A 15,042-nucleotide genomic window follows, 5' to 3' on the forward strand; every position below is an offset into this window, starting at 1 on the left:
CTAGATTGCTATGCCTTTTCTTTTTTTGGAGGGGGTGGTGGAAGGTAGGGTTACTATCATTATTCCATATTTAAATCAGACCCAGGAGTGGTGGAAAAGAAAGCTAGTGTGAAAGTGGGACAACTCCAGTGAGAGCTAGGAGGGAAGAGAGCACAAGACCCAGGCTGCTGAAATGATGAAGGTCCAGGATGAACATTGGCTGGACAGACACCCCTCTCCTGTTCCTTGCGCTCGTGCCCATGTCAGCATTAGTGTATCCGTCGGGAAGTTTGCCTGGACATGTGAAAGACTGCTTGAAGCAAAACAGGCTGAGTGCTTTCCAGTCGACATGTGCAAAGCCCATGGGGGTGGGCAGATCCTCAAGGACGGCTGCCCAATGAGTTATGGACGGGCAAGCCACTTCCTCACCCCAGTGCCCCTGCCAGCACCCATGTCGATGCTGAGGCTGATCAAATCTGGTGTGGAAATGAAGCACGAGCTCAACGGAGGAGCGTGGCGAGGTAGCTGCCCCTTGACGAGGCTGGCTCCCTCCCCACCGCAGAATGTGGAATACTGTTTTGCTCCGAGCACGCATAGTTTGTGTGGGTGTAGATTTACATTTCGTTAAGGAAAATGAAATAAGGGGGCTGGTTTCAACTAGCCTGCAGTTTTTTTATTTGCAAGAGCCCTTGCCTTCATGTGATGCTTTACGTAACAGCCTTACACATCTGCAAAGTATGTAAAGCATTTCCACTGTTGGGAAAAAGAAAAAAGGGGAGGAGATTTCTGAAAGGTACTGTATCCGCTGGGAGGACTTGACAAGGAATTTTTAGCTCCCACAAAGCAACAAAACAGCAAGGTCTGCTCTGCAGGGCCGACCTTCCCTAGGTTTATGGGATAGTAGACCACATTTCCAGGGATGACCACAAAGCATGCTTGAGAACATACCCGATAACGGCTTCAGTTCAGAAATAAAATGTTAAAATGAGACGGGCTGAGTGGGAATAAAAGCAGCAGGAAATTGGGACATGCATCCTGATCTCAGGGAGAAACAATGGTACCAGGAAGAACATGAAATTAAGAAATGGATAGAGCTCAGCGAGCAGGAGACGTGTTGCCGTGGGCAGCATCTGAGTGGCTGCAGAGCTGCAGAGAGCTGAGCTGAGGGCTACATTTCTGTCTTACATCACCTAGAAGACATGAACAAGCACACTCCTTCTTTAATGCTTATTATTGCCCTATCTGATAGTGCAATGTATATACATGTAAGGCTGTGGAAAAAAATAGCAAAAATGTTATGAATGCCTCTAAGGAGGATTGGAATGAATGAAAAATGTCTGAAGTCGTTTAAGTGCAAAGAGTAGTGAATCAGCCCATCCACTTTTCTTTGGCTTCTGAGTCTGGGTGGACCCAAACCACAAAGAAAAGAGGAAACAAAGGTGGAGTAGACATCGAGAAAGATCTTTCTGAAACTTGGCATTAAAATGTAAGAGCTCCCAATCACTGCTCAGCCCACGCAATGTGAAGCAATTGGAAAGGACTGGAAAATCACTGCACAGTGCCCTGAGATGCAGGGGGTGTTTTGTTTGTTTCTTTTCCCCAGGAGCTGCTTAAGAGCTATACGATTTCTGAGGAGTTGTCACCAAGTTCCTCTTCTACTAAGGTCTCCCTTAAAATGACCTGAAAAAACACAGGAAACATGAATGTTCAGTTCAATTCACTAGTTCTGCTTCTGCTTTGCACTTAGTTGTCCTCATTGGGAGGCATGTCACCAATTTGAACAGTCTTCCCCATTTTTATAGTCAGGAATAAGTCTCAGGCTGTGAGACTCCTTCAGAACAGAAACTTGTAACCTTGGTATACAGAGTTTCTAAGTGCACATCTTTTGGACATAATCCTGCAGGTACTTCCTACAATGAGCATGGCTTACCCCTGAAAGCAGATCCCCAGTCCAAAGCACCGTAGAGTCAGTCTTGGTTCATCAGGTCTCAGGAGCGTAAGACCGTCCAGCTCCTTTCTGCCAGTTCCCATACTAAAATCATATTATAAATCCTAAAATACCAGCGTTTCTCATACCTGCACCCACAATCCCTCATGGAGCTCAGCCTAAAAAGGAAGGTAGGTGAATATGAAGTCATAGAGTAGCTTAGACATATTCATGCCTTCAAAAAAGGGTTGGATCCAGTACTGTCCTAGCCCCTTTACCAAATCAGCAGAAAGGCAAGAAAAATCAGTACCCTATTTCATGTGGGCCCTTTGCCATGGCTCTGCTCCTGTCCCACAAACCTGTTGTGCACAAGCCAGCAGAGGCTTTCAAGCAAAGGAACCCTGCTCCAGGAGACAGGGGCACAGCCACCAGCCTCTCAAATCCCTTCTGGGGGGACCATAAACCTCTCAGACGTGGTGCAGATAGAAGAGTTAGTTCCCCTGCTCCCTGCCAGGGCTGTAGCCATCTAAGGAGAACAGACATTGCATTTTCCAGCAAATGAAGAGGGTGATACTCCCTCTGTGGATTTCTTTAGATCCCCAATTCTGTCATATAAAATGCATGTCGAAGCACTGCTGCCCCCGTGACTGGACGTCGCGCTTTTCCTTTCTTTGCCTGAACATCTTCTTGGCTGGGAGCTGTTTACCAGGAACCTTTCCTTCTCTCAGTTGCGTGCTTGATTTGTTCTCCTGTTTTATCCTCTCCTCCTTCCTTCTGAAAGGTTTACCACTTGGTACAAATATTTGCATTACTAATCTATCTCAGGTCTTTTTACTGCTGCCCATCTCCACAGAATCTGATCCTCTTCCTTATCACTTTTCATTACTTATTCATATTTTTATACAATATAGGACTCAGAGATCACTACCAGAAACATGCTCCGATTGTGCCAGGCCCACAGGGAGAAATGGTCCATCATCTGAGGACTTCACAATTGAAATGGCCAAGACAGATGAACACCTGGGGTGCAGAAGGACTGACCACCATGCTTGCACCTCTCATCTGGACCACTCGAATGTCCTCCTTGCCCCTGACTGTGGTTTCTCCTGCCTGCCACATTGTAGTGAAGCGTGACATGAACAATTATCTCTTGCTTCACAAGCGAGCACCAAGAAGCTGGAGGAGTCCTCTCCCTCCCCTGACCCACCCTGCAGTACTGTCCTCTTCAGGTCAGGTCCTTCTCCATGGGAGCTCCATCCCAGCATGAGCATGGTGCAACTTATTCAGCTTTCAAAATGATTTGCAGGGCACAGTTTTTACTGTTTGACCCCTGAGTCGCAGCCTTTCCCCATTGTGCATACATACTGTTCTTTTGCCAAGCAAACGGCAGTTTTTCTTTGCTGAAGGGATAAAGGCAAAAATTTGCTCCCAGAGAGAAAGGGGAACTTTTCTTGTCCTTTTTTTGCCCCTTTTTGTAGTGCTGGCACCAAGCCAGCTCACTGTGTTTTACTTTCTTTCCTCTGTATGTGTGAATTTTTATTTTTTTTTTGCACAGCTCCAAAGGAAAAGGATTTCTCAGTCTTAACATCCTGTTCATTTCTGCATACTTTTGAATGCTCGTTATTAAAAGCTAGCTATTTATACACAGGAACAAAGTACATTCCACTAACCCCTTGTGGCATAACTCCGCATGCTGACTGCTAATCTCTGGAAAGGTGAATTGAATGTATGACAGAGAGCTTTTTATAGGGATTGAATACCCACTGTACATCAACACAGTAATACCCTTTTAAAATTCTCTTTGCTATCATGTCTTTGGAAATATGAAAGGAAAACCTTTCAACAACCTCATTCCCTCTGACTCTAATCTTGATTGTGTTGAGAGGGATAGGTGCCAGATAACTGTATTGGTGGAAACAAAGATAAGAAGGCTGTGCATACCATAAACAGTTATATTGCTTGAATTATGTTCTTGGACAGATGCAGTGACAATACCAGGACAGCATTAATAGGGTGAGCGGTTAATTTACCTGCCTGGTATCTTTCAAAAAGATCAAGTTGCATTTCATTACTGGAAAATTCCTAAGGACCTAAAATGAATCAAGAACAAGTGCATTATCTCAAAATCACCCGTCTGACAATACAACACAGTGGGCATCTCACAAGGAGACGTTAATTTAAGTGACGCCTTTGTGAATCTCACAAAAGGGACTGGGGTTGAAAACAAGATGTCAAAGCAATCTCTCAGCTGAAGAATAGAAGGATCCTTCAGAGAGGATTTGAATGTTTTGGGTCTATCTACTCTTGGAGTATCTTTAAGACAAAAGATTGGTGCCCAAGGTGCAATTCAACATTTTTGCTTTGATTTTCACCTTTTTTATATTCCCATCAAAGGATACATGATGCCCCCTCCGATTCACAGCTGGTACATTGGTTTCAAACCCAACTGAATCACGCTTTTAATCTTGATGGAAGCTTCTTCCACCTGCCTACCCCAAAAATGCTTTAGTGTATGCACAGCTGTGACTGCAGTTCCACCTGGCATTCACCCACCTGAGTGTTTGCTCCGAGCCTTAAGAAAAAAAGATCTACCCACACAACAGTGTCTCCACAGAGCATCATGCCCCAGGTCTCCAGGAGGGGATTCTGGTGATACCATGTCATGACTTGCACCAGTATATCGTGGGAACGGAGCAGGTTCAGCACTTCATTCGAAGTCCCAGCCTTTCAAGAGGACAGAGGCTGTGATGCCATCCCACCTCATTTGTAGAGACTCTGATAAATGCATCGCCCACTTTTCATAGGTCCTCGTTCTTGTACTGTGCTGGTACAAACTGTTTCAGAAAGCCTCGGCAAAAGAGAGCAGAAAAAGTAGCCCTTCTTAACCCAGTTTACTTGACAGTTTCCATAACAACTTGACACAGCTATTTATATAGCAGGAGAATATAATTTGCGTTTCATCATTTTTAGAACCTTTGTTGCCATATCAACCTCAGCGCCATGTAGCAGAGCACAGCCCCATTCAATTCTCTCTTGTTTGCTCAGAAAGAAACTTCTCTCTCAATGAATTGAAATTCAGTTGGTCTCAGAAGGACCCTTGAGAGGCCTGCATGTCACTTTTAAAGTATCATTTGAGTCCTAATTCAAATGGGCTTGTGCCTATGTGACCTATCTGCACCAGACGGATGCCACCATCTGCACTGGGAAGCAAAGATGAGGACAGGACGGACAAGCAGACCAGCAGATTGCTTATCTTTCTTGGGAAGCAAATAATCTGAGGGACTTGGCAGATGCTGACTTTCTCTGTGATGGGTGGGGAGGGAAAAACTAATTTTGAAATATCAGGGTTTCAAAGGCTTGCTGTTAGCATTCCTGAGTCAGCATTTTGGGAGGGAGATTGAGTGTCAAGCAGTTCCAGCAAAGAGCAAGGTTAGGATGCAGTGAAAGTAAGGATGGGTAGAAAAGTGGCAGAAGACAACAGCCAAGAAAGAGACTGCACTCCCAGAGGAGGAGGAGAGGAATCTTCCTGGTGTGAGCTCAGGTGCTGCTCAGTCCTGGATTCATTCCCCGCAATGCTAAGCCCCAAAAGGCAGCTCAGAAGGAGGCAGACCTCCCCAAAGCACAACTCAGGTGGGGATTAGGTGTCTCCCAATACCTCTCTTTGAAGGAAGCCATGGTGATTAGGCACTTCAGTTAAGTCCTTACAGCCAGGGGAAACGAATTGGGGCCGCGGGTTCTCACCAAGGCTTTATTTGCAGTTCCTGCTGGCTGGTCCAGCAAGTGCTTATCACTCGCATAGCTACGGTCTGTCTGGGGAAGTTCCCTCCCGGCTCAGAATAGAATTAATTTTAAAATATACAATGTGCAATCACAAGTATCTATAATCCACCTGAAACCTTCGGCTGACTAGGAGCATTCAAATAATCCTTTGGCTGCACTGCATTTTGTCACTCACACTTCCTCCTCCTGTCGGGAGATGGCAGGTCTGTTGTCCATGCCCTGACACCCCACTGGCTCAACCTGCTGTGGTTGCTACTTTGCCAAGACACACCTATTCGAAATAGGTGTCCCCCATCTCCCCTCCTCCTGAGATCTGAAGGTGTCTATGTAGTCCCTGGAGCAGGCATCCATTTGGCACAGCAAACTTCATACAAAGAAGGTGACCAATTGCCATAGTGCCAGTGATTTAGCCTGCCTTCCACCAGCAGAAACGCACACAACAACATTTCTAAGAAGCAGTGTCACCTCCTGGTTTGCATTAGTCATACTGTTCTGTCTTGTCTTAATCGTCTCAGTGTTTCTACAGGGTCTCCAGTGAGACTGAAAAGCATGTTAGCAGCTCCAGCACGGCTGGGTTTAGCTGTCTGTGTCAGCAGATGAGAACCTCTGCCTCATGGATGTGTTTTGTCATGTAGCAGTGCTGAATACAGACTCCGCTGGCTTTATTAATAGCAGCCCTATTATTTTAACATGATGTTCTACCAACCCCTTGGACTGGGGACAATAGGAAATGGCACTTACATGTTTAAATCTGCGGCACACTGAACTGTTTGAATCTGTATGATTCATTGTCAGACAGTACTATGTCAGTCACTGCAGGCAAAATAAAAAAGACGGCATATGCATGATCTATATCTGTTCTACACGTAAGCTGTATGAAATGCATCCTGCCCAACTTCTGCTTGCAGAAGCCATAAATGAACTCCATGTATCCTTTAAAGCATTCTTGGTAAGATCTTGGGAAGTGCCAACCTGGTGCTTTTAACCATAACCCCAGATGGTGCTAGGAGCTCTCTATTGTCTTGTCTGCAGGCGCTTGGAGGATGTCTGGCCGGCTACTGGAAGGAAGTAGCTTTAGGTATGCTCTGGAAGAGGTCATGTGATTCCTAAACCCATGAGTTACCACCCATACTTCATCAAAAAACAGAAAGTTTTGGAGTTTTGGGGTGGGTTTTTTTCATACTGACAAGTACTAGTTTAGCCTTGAGAAATAAGGGAAGACTTGTGCCCTGGTTTCAGCTGGGGTAGAGTTAATTTTCTTTCTAGTAGCTGGTATAGTGTTCTGGTTTGGATGTAGTATGAGAATAATGTTGATAACACACTGATGTTTTCAGTTGTTGCTAAGTAATATTTAGTCTAAAGTCAAGGATTTTACAGCTTCTGATGCCCAGCTAGCAAGAAGGTTGGAGGGGCACAAGAAGTTAGGAGGGGACACAGCCAGGGCAGCTGACCCGAACTGTCCAAAGGAATATTCCATACCATGTGATGTCATGCCCAGTATATAAACTGGGAGGAGTTGGTTTGCGGGGGGCGGATCGCTGCTTGGGAACTAACTGGGCATCAGTGGGCAAGTGGTGAGCAATTGCATTGTGCATCACTTGTTTTGTATATTCCAATTCTATTACTATTATTATTATCATTGTTGTTATTATTATCATCATCATCATCATCTTCCTTTCTGTCCTATTAAACTGTCTTTATCTCAACCCAAGAGTTTTACTTTTTTTCAATTCTCTCCCCCACCCCACTGGGTGGGGGGAATGAACGAGCGGCTATGTGGTGCTTAGTTGCCAGCTGGGGTTAAACCACGACACCCTGAAAGTCTGAAATTTGCACTGCTCACATTCCTCCAGCATCTGTCTTGACTGATTTGTATTCCTGGATTTTGTTTCTCTCCCCTCTCCCCTTACCCCTGCTTGATTTGCAGCATAATTGATACTATTTAAAGTCACTGAATTCAAGGGGAAATTTCACATTTGAAAAACTGTATCCTAAAAACACTACTCTTTGCACCAAAATAATAACTCTAAAAGCTGTAACATACCCTGAAAGCTTGTAGCTCACTGTACAAATGGACCAATGTAAGACTTTTCTAGAATGATTCGCTTTATTCAGACTGCAACTCCAGTCCTGGAATAGAAATGGTCCTAAGCAACATGTATGTGATTCTTCCTTTAGGATCTTCAGCCTAAACACAGATGCCTCTTTCTTGAGAGCAACCTGTCTGAGGAGGAGACTAAGGCAGAGACAAACTACGCTGCTGCTAACACCCCTTTGAAAGATTGAAATTCTCATATCCAAATCAGGATTTCTTCAAAAACTGAACAATGCCTGCAAACTAAACAAAAGAGATCTGATAAAACCTTTGTGTTCCCTGGTAATTCCCAGCCCAGCAACGTGCTCCATCTCTATCGCTATTAAAATTGTGTCTTATTCTCTGCTAGTTGCTTTCAGTATGAAATTAGACCTTACACACAGTACCTCTTTTTGTACTTGTCTGCAGAGAGTAATTCTCAATTTACATTCATATGACAGTGATAGTTACCATTTTAAAGATAAATCCGTTTGTCTGAAAGCTGCGGCAAAATCACTGCCTTTCCCCCATCCCCCAAAGACAGAGAGGTTTCTGCTCTGATCATCTCGCATGGTCACCATTTAATCCAGCTTTTCCCTTCTCCCGGCTCTGCTCCTGAAACTGTGTCCAACCCAGCCTGCCTGGCCCTGCTAGGGACTAAAAGCCATCCCAGAGAGGCTTTTCTTTGGAAAGCAGCAGGGAAATCCAGCAGGACTGTAGCCCCTGTAGCACCACGGACGTACACAGCCTGTGGTGTGCCTTCCCTGCTATGATGAGCCACCAGGTAGGAGACCTTCCAGAGACATCAAGCCCTCTGCTTGTTGCTGATCAAAAATCGTGGGCAAAAACCTCCCAGAACTTGTGACTACCAAGACAATTTCCTCACTGTCCTCCTTGGCCCTTGGGTGTCTGCCCTCCTGCTGCAGATCACCCCCCAGCCCAGCAATGATTTTAGCAATGGGCAGAGATCCGCAGGCATCATCTCCCAGCGAGACCTGCAGAACAGCCCACCTGCCAAAAGCATAACCTGCTCTTTGCCCTTCGTACGTCAGGTAGACTCTGTATCTCTGGTTTTTCTACACCTAAAACAAAGAAAGGGAAAAAAAAATCCATGCTCCAAATGCCAAGCCAGGGTCTGGTATACTATAACGTGATCCATCCCATTTATTTTATAGCACTTTAATGCCTCTCTCAGTTGTCTCACTACACAGACTTCAGGCAGAGCGGAGCCATGTTACTTAGCAACTCGCAGTACACATGACAAAATTAACCCAAACAGTTTTGTTTATTAACTCTTAATAAGGAGCAAACAAAACAGCACCCTGAGAGTTTCACAACAAGAATGTTTTCCATTTTGGGTGCATTACTAATATTACAGACGACAATGTTATCTTGGGTGTTCTGTGGGATTTTTTTTAGCCCTTTTGTGAAGACCTATTTGAAGCACAAAAGTCTTCCCCACCCTCCCCAATGCCTGATGTTTCTATAATGGAAAAAGTATATGTAATAATAGAAAAATTAAAACACTACTGGAGCTAACAAGCTCTAGCTGATGCCTGCTTGGCCCTGTGAAATCCAGGCTTGGAGGCTGGAGATGTGAGTGTTACCCCCAGACTCTCCCAGAGCTTGGACAAATTGCAGGGGTGGGGTTTTCAAACTGCTGTGATTTACTCCAGGCTCTTCAGAAAACGTGACCATATGTTACTCTGTCCCTGTACCCCGACCCTTGAAATACAGTCCTGCTTCCTAGAGAATCAGGATATGAGGATACATGTATTAACACATGCAAGGCAGCACAGGCTTGATTTGAAAAGGTATTTAAGTGGCTAACTAAATCACACTGATTTCAGCAGCAATTAGATGTCTATAGACCTGGTCTTCCACTGCTCTAGAGATGTGAGCCAGGCCTGTTCCTAAGAAGAATATCGAGGATGTCACTTGTGGAATATGTTGGTTTATGTCCATCATAAAAAGCTACTAGATGTATTCTTTTTATGGCTCCTGTCATATGGAGATTAAAACAAAAAAAAAATTTAATTGCTTTTCAAAAATACGTAAAACTTGCCAGGCTTTACCAGAGGACGAAAGCCCATTGCCTTGCTGTCTCAGGGGATTCAGATGAAAGGCTCCTGCCAAGAATTTCAGCCCTAGGAGAGACTTCTGCAAGATTATTTCCAGATATGAAACCCTTTTCCTGCTGTGCTGCTGAGCCCTCCCTGTCCAACACTTCATGGCGATTGCTGATAATGAAAGCGCAGAGGCCTCCCTCCAAAGCATTAACCACAACAGCTGATCCAGGCAGTCTTTTCCGGCTTTTATGGAGAAGAATGAGTGACTTGTGTGTTCTTGTGAGAAACTACTTAGACACCAGATACAGCATCTATAGGTTTTTATGGAAGCAGAATGCAGATTCTTATCAGACTCCATTTATTTAGCAAGTAATGACAAATGAATTCCTTGGAAACTTACTCCCAGTAATCCTGGAGCACCGAGTGCTCGGCATTGAAACGGCTTGGAGGCAGGGTGGTCAGCGGCACGTACTCCAAGGGTCATGCTCTGCCTGGTGCCAGCTGGTGGAAGGGGTGGCAGGGAGGCAAGAGAAGGAGAGGGACTGGAAGGGGAGCAGGAGGTGAGGGAGAAGGTCCGCTTGCGCTCTCAGCTCTGCAGCTGGGCTCAGTCTCTTTGATGGGTTTCTGCCCAGATGCAGGAGGAGGTACAGGCTGGAAGGATGCCAACACACCCTCGCTCGATGCAACGTGGTGTAAGTAAACAGATAGGATCTGCGAGCCTGACAAGATCGCTTATCTTATCCAAGCCATCCTCTGTCCTAGACAAGAATTTTTCCTTTTTGTACATTTTCCAGTATGCTAAACCTCAGTGGATGTAAGCATTTCCCTTAGGAAGTCTTTCACAAGTGACTTGCTTTCCCTGCCAGGAGGTCTCACACAGACTGCAGCTAAAGCCCTGCAGCCAGGTGTTCTCCACAGAAAAATAAAAGGGGGTTGGTTCAAATATATAGGGGATTCCTGCTAAAACTAGCCTGCAGCCTTGCTCACCTCCCCACCCAAAATTTTGGCTAACATCTTCCAAGGCTCCCTGAGCATAGACTATTTCCCCTTTCATGAGCACTCAGCGCAGAGGGGAAACAGTCGGTCTGGGAAGGCACAGAGGCAGTAAATCAGCCGGTCGGTGCATACCGAGCGTAAGGCAGATTCCCCTCCTATAGTGCCTGCTCAGGTTCATTTGCTACACAGCCCATGGCCTCTTCACGCTCTGCCCCAGCTCTTTCTGTGCACCCCCTTATAATCTTATTACTGGTAGCTGTGAGATCCCAGAGCATATCAGGAAAAATGGTCCCGTCCTGCAGCATGGAGTCGGCAAGGGCCTCCCTGTTTCCCCTCCAAATTGCCATCTCTGTACCACTATGGCCTTGGCACAGTCTTGTCCTGTGTTTTGTCCTCCATGAAAAGCCAGGCCAGGTTTATTCCTACATCTCAGGTAAGAACCCAACCCTCCTTCCCTATTGTCTTCTCCTATCTAAGCTCCACAGCCCCTGTTATCCTTGACATCTCTGGGGCACATTAGGGTCAGGTATGATGCCTTTCAGTAATAAAAAGTTGGCAAAATCAAATGGACCTCAGAATCAAAACTGAAGAGACTTTCAGCTTCTACTCTCTAAGAGTGACATGTCTATGTTGGCACAACATAGCACTGGCCACAATTGAAGGGTACACACTTGACAGCACATCTATAACTGCAGCATCCAAGGTTGAGGTTTTGACTCTTTGCTGAGGACAGCAAGAAATATGACCGGGTCTCCCTGACCCAGACTGGGTTGCAGCTTTCTCAACTCAACTGGATGCTTATCTCAACTGATAGCTACCTGGTGTTGAGCGTTGGTGCTGTGTGACATAGCAGGAATATCAAAACCTACAGCATATGGACCAAACTTGACATTGATTTTCAACCTCTCCTGGCCTCCACGACATGTAAATGAGATCAACTGAGGCTTGTGGAGCTATCCATCCATCCATCCATCACTAAAGCCTGCTGTTAAGTGTGGCTCTGGGAACAAGGAAGGGGCAGGCATGTGGCTCCAGACCTCGGCCCTGAGATCTGCTTCTGCGGGCTCCAGTGTGGACAGGCTCTGAGAAGAGAAAGCTGAGTGGATAATTCATACTTGATCTCCCTTAAAATGCCCCGTCTCTTTTCTTGCTCCCTCACCATCTCCAGCAGAGAGGAGGAGGAGCAAAATATCCAGCCACTGTTCTGCCCCCAAATCAGCATCTGAGAAAAGGAGAGGCAAGCTTTAGCTAAAGTGTTGCTGAAGAAAAGGACAGGATACCATGGGGAAAGGAGGGGGGCTTTCCCCAGGGTCCAAAATATCTTGCCCCAATCCACTCGCCAAGATTTCTCTTCTTTCTATTTTTATTTTTTTCCCCTTTCTCTGTGCGCTTTCTCCAAGAGGAAATCTGAAAGCTGACATTGCCTCAAAACCTCATTTTAAGCCTTCCCCATTCCCCATTTCTACTTTTTTTCATCCACAGCTCCCTCAGTCACACCCATCTAACTCTGTGCCTTGCAGCAAGAAGACTTGGATACACATGAAGGTATATTTGAACTATTGCCTTTGATAGTTACAGGGTCTGCTTGTGCAAGCTAGGCTTAATATAAAGGTTTCTAATGAAATTTTATACCATCCAGGTCTCTCCTGGCTTAGACAGCAGCTACAGAAGTCTCTCTCAGCCCAGCTCAGAGGGACATTTGCAAGTTTGGTTCACGGTCTCCTGTCAAACCCATCTTGTAGAGTCTGGGGAGTGCCTAGATGTTCCAGCCACCCTGGGCCCCTTCATGCTCAGTTCATCATAAAAACTATTCAGGTGAAAGTGCCCTAAACCAGTGGAAAATGTTCCCCAGGAGACTGCATAGATTATTCTCCTCCACCCCTTTCCCTTCTTTTCCTTTCTTTGTTCCAGGGCACTGGTCAGCCCCTGGCTCACCACCCTCAGACACGTGCGCACACAGCCCGGCCAAGAGGGGAAATGAATCATTTGCATTTGGAGATCATGATTGCAGGATTCTTATCTTGAAAATGAACGTGCACATCTTCAGGAGCCTGGTGGAGCAAAAACACCTTGGCCAACTCAAGGTCTTCCAAACAAGATTTCCTGGGGGTCAGGAACAAGTCTAGTTTCTTATTCATCATGAGCTTCACCAAAAAAAAAAACTCAACCCAAACAACCTATACACCAACCTTTTCAACTATAAAATATGCACACTGGGAATAGGGAGATGAGAAAATCCCTACAAGATCAGTAGCTCCAGGCAGGATATCCTCTGTGTTGTGAGCTTCAAGGGTCTTTCAGATTCCCGAAAGCTGGCAGGCTGCAGCCATTGTATCAAATTGGATTACATGGGTAAGAATTCCTGATCTGAATGTCATTTGGCTGCGGCTGCTGTGTACAAGCCAATGCTACGTAGACAATGCTCTGAAAATCCAACAGGTCCTCTGAGAACTTAGAGCTTCTCAAGGCAAAATTAATTAAGAAGTAATGAACTGAGCTTTTGATACCACAGTGGAAGTGTTGCTGCAGGCACAAACACTAAGAGAAGGGTGCTTTTGACTGATTTTTAATTAGAATTTAATAGTGCCCTGAAGTTACATCTCTCATTAAAAAAAAAAAAAAACAACTTACCTAGTTCTATGTGATGAACAACTCAAATTAGATTTTAACATATGCAAATAAATGGTCTAAAAGATCTGCGTGGGAGTAATAGAGATAGGACAGGTTAAATCTTTGACCCTTTACAGTTGATTTTTCTTTAACTGATCCATCAATCAGTTTGTTTACAATTAAACATTAGAATTAATAGAGTTTAAAGGAAGCACTGAAAAGCCATGTGAAATGCAGACACTGAGGGCTTCAGCTGAGGTAAATTAGCACAGCCCATTGATTTTAACCGCATTAACTGCATTAACTATCTCACTGGAGTGTGCAGATCTTAACTGTATGCAATATTTCCAAGTCACGGCTAGTCCTGAGTCCCTACTTACACTGAATAGCCTCTTATTCTCCAAGATGTCCCATTAGTTAAATACAGCTCAGCATGTATAAGCCTGAGGAAATCTGCCCGTAAAGTCATCCAGATTGCTCAAAAAGCCCTAGCTGGAAAACAGTGTGCGTTAGGGTAACTCCAGGGGCTCCTGGGGTGGCTTAGCCAAGGAGGTTTGTATCTCTAAGACCTTTGCAGGTATGTTGCCACTACTGATAGCATCAAGAAACCCCGCTAAGCAAGAGCCCACAGGGTCTGGCCCGAGGTGAGTTGCCATGACAGGAGGCCAGCAAAATGTTTTAGCTCATCCTGAGCAAACAGCTCCTTTCGCTACACTATATGTAATAGAATATTTATGTCATGTAAATATAACTGACCTTCTCTGTCTGGAATGCTGTGCTTTTGCTGCACTTCTCTCAATAAACGTCCGCCTCAAGATGAACAACATCATGCAATGCTAAATAGTAAAATTAAATAATAAATGTGATTCCCCTCAAATGATCCTGCCTAGCAGAGATTACCACTTAGCTGCTTTTCAAACGCATCTCAAACCCATCTCATTCAGAGGCACGATACAGCTGCTTAGCTATTTAAAAACAAAGACAAAACTCCGTCCTCATCTTACAACGTCTGGTGGCAAGAAGCTTTTCACACAGCTAAGCAGAAGGGAGAGGAGCTGACAAGACACACAAAATCATACCTCCTGCTCGAGACAAAGGGCATTTGGGTACCTAATGTAAGTGCCACAGTTGTTTTTCTCTACTCACTGTACCAAAGCCTTGCAGTCCTGGATAATAAGTAACCTGAACTGCTTACAGATCTCTTGCAGTCGTATGCTATAGCAGTTGGCTGTGTGCAGTGCCAGCAGCAGACTGGATACAGCCCATAAGCTCTGGTCTGTCATGCTCAGGAGTCTTGTCTGTACAGTTCTCTAGGTTTTAGGACTTCATTAAGCATAGGGAGAGCAATAAAAAGTGGTGCTTGTTGTGGTTTGGGGTTTTTTCCTTGCTTCTTTTTAATTACACAAGAATTTAAAGGTAGTATAGAAAGGCCATGCCAAGAAACTGTATGTTTCCTCGCCAGTTCCGTGTTAGTTAAGCATTGATTCTGCAACTACTGAAAAGCAAGTTTGTACCTTCTCTTTGATGGGACCATGATCTGCCAGAAAGGTTTCTGTTTACATACAGGAGGAAACATCCTATTGCCATCCTACCTGTCTCTGGGACAC

The 15,042-nt window shown here is 45.0% G+C and overlaps 1 protein-coding gene across 3 annotated transcripts in view; it reads left to right on the plus strand.

Annotated features, from left to right (window-relative positions):
* Positions 1 to 15,042, plus strand: part of GPR132 (G protein-coupled receptor 132) — an 88,445-nt gene that overhangs the window by 31,033 nt on the left and 42,370 nt on the right. Inside the window, exon 2 of one of the 3 annotated variants that reach the window (XR_005931321.1) lies at positions 7,865 to 8,116. The exons of 1 other annotated variant lie outside the window; for it this stretch is intronic. The gene's annotated coding sequence lies outside the window, so the exon portion shown is untranslated. Of the gene's footprint in view, positions 1 to 2,817; positions 3,757 to 7,864; positions 8,117 to 15,042 lie in introns of those variants that run through there. One more of the 3 variants, XR_003922402.2, reaches the window with a different exon arrangement.

This window comes from Aquila chrysaetos, chromosome 2, assembly GCF_900496995.4.
Source record: "Aquila chrysaetos chrysaetos chromosome 2, bAquChr1.4, whole genome shotgun sequence".
NCBI classification, from domain to species: Eukaryota; Metazoa; Chordata; class Aves; order Accipitriformes; family Accipitridae; genus Aquila; species Aquila chrysaetos.